This window comes from Triticum dicoccoides, chromosome 1B (genome assembly GCF_002162155.2).
Source record: "Triticum dicoccoides isolate Atlit2015 ecotype Zavitan chromosome 1B, WEW_v2.0, whole genome shotgun sequence".
NCBI classification, from domain to species: Eukaryota; Viridiplantae; Streptophyta; class Magnoliopsida; order Poales; family Poaceae; genus Triticum; species Triticum dicoccoides.
The window spans coordinates 526,821,958-526,824,309 of record NC_041381.1 but is presented as its reverse complement, the minus strand read 5'-3'; positions in this window follow the sequence as shown (position 1 = coordinate 526,824,309).

Genomic DNA, 2,352 nt, shown 5'->3' with positions numbered 1-2,352 from the left:
CTCCACCGAGCGGAGCCCCGTCGCCACCGACGCCGTTCGCCGCGGCCACCACCACCCCCTCTCCTCCCCGACGCGCTCCCGAGCTCCGCAGTGCCTCCCTCGACCTCCTCGACGTCTCACGCGACCAGAAGGGCCCCGAGCAGCCGCCATCATCATCATCTCCAAGCTTCGGCCCCGGCGCCTTTCTCCGTCGATTCGGCCACTCCGGCACGCCCCCGAGCCCACTAACCCTCCCTGCAGCTCCGCGATGAGCTTTTGACCCGATTCCCCCTCTCCCCGTGCCCTACCTCCCTCTCTAGCCGCCGTTCACAACGAGCCGAGAACCCCACGCCGCCGGCGATGTCGCCGCCGTCACTGCAGCCAACAAGGCTCGAAACCGAGCATGGCACCGTGCTCCTAGCATCTTCAGGAGCTCGGCGAGCCCCTTAGCCATCCCTCCCGTCCTCTGTGGCCTCGCCCCGCTCGAACACGAACTCCGGCCGCCGCACTTGCCATCGCCGTCGTCGGCTCCGGCCACCCCAGCCGCGGCCACAGCCACCGCTGGACGCGCCGCGTCGCGGACGTTCTAATGAGCCAAACCGCGCGCCAAACCATCGCCCCTAGCTCAAATCCGAGCCGCGCCGCCGTGCGGAATGGTCGCCGCCGGCGATACTCCGGCGACCGCCGACGTGGCACGCTTAATTAGTGTTAGTGGCCCCACTAATTAAACCCACAGCCACTGACAGTGGGCCCCACCGCTGGTCAAACCCCAGTCAGCGCTGGGTTTGACCGGGATTAGCTCCTGTGTCACTGACGTGTGGCCCCCACACGTCAGGTTTGACCTGGGGCGCCCAGTTGACCCTGCTGACGTCACAGTGACGTGGGGCTGACGCCATAATTCATTTCTGGATTTATTATTATTTCAGGAATTTCAGAAAATGCCCTAAACTTCAATAAATCATAGAAAATTAACCGTAACTCCAAATTAAATAATTTATATATGAAAAATTATCAAAAAATTCAAGGAATCCATCTGTACCATTTTCATGCATGTTAGAACAACTTATAGCTGCTGTTTAGCACAAATCAATTAAATGGCATTTGAATAATCACATATGGAGTTTGAATTTGAATCTTGTATTCAAACCAACTTCATTTAATCTGTTGCTAGTTGCATTAGCTCAAACACATTCATTTTGCCATGTCATGATCATGCATCATATTGTGCATTGCATTGATTGTGTTCCCTTCTATGTTGCCGGTATTTGTCCCCTCTCGATAGACGTGATACCGATGATGTGATCGTTGACACTGATGAAGACTCAATGTTATCTTCAGAAGTGCCAGGCAAGCAAAACCCCCTTGTTCATTCCGATAAAATCCCACTCTCTCGCTCCTGCTCTCTTTTACTGCATTAGGACAACAACGACATATTTGTTACTTGCTGCGGTAGCTGAACCCCTTTATCCTTTGCATGACCTGTCATTGCCACAGTAAATAGATGAAACCCACTAGCATGAGTAGGAGTTGGTTGAGCCCTGGTGTGCCTACTCATTCATGCTTGTTGTCATGCCTGCTAATGCTTAGAGTTGAGTCAGGTCTGATTCATCGGGGATGAATCAGAGGCGTGTGAACATGTCCTACTGTGTGTGAGCTAAGTGTGTGAACACGATTTGGTAAAGGTAGCGGTGAGAGGCCATGTAGGAGTACATGGTGGGTTGTCTCATTGCAGCCGTCCTCAGGAACTGAGTTCTGTGTTTGTGATCCATGACCAGCTACTACCACACATTGGAATGCTTAAGTGCCCCTCTCGACTTATTAATCAACTTGATCTCTGTCCAGGAGTTGCAACTAGTTTCTGGTGTTTGTAGGTAGTGTTAGTAGTCTACCAAGTGGCACCCGGTACAGGTGGGCTTGGGACAGACTAGGCATAGTGGCACGGTGTACCAGGTGGCACCCGGATGGTGGGCTTGGGAACCCTGCTCACATCGTTTGGGGCCGTGAGCGACACCCCGGCCGGATCTCCTTGCGGATGGAACCCGAATAGGCGATAAACCTGGACGAGAGACTTGTTCGGTTAGTCAGGTCGTGGCCGACTCCCTCGCCCGGCTTCCGCTTGAAGGTTGCCGAGGTACGTGACGTGTACAGGGCGGTAAGTGGCGAGAGCGTGTGTGAAGAAGTACACCCCTGCAGGGTTATCATTATCTATTCGAATAGCCGGATTCCTCGGATATGGAAACTTGGACCCCTTGTACAGTTCATAGACAAGTGAAAGTGGATACTCTAAAATACGCAAGATAAGCGTGAGTGCTATGGATGGCGTTCTCGTAGGGAGACGGGAGCGGATCCATAGTGGTGTATTGATATGGTGAA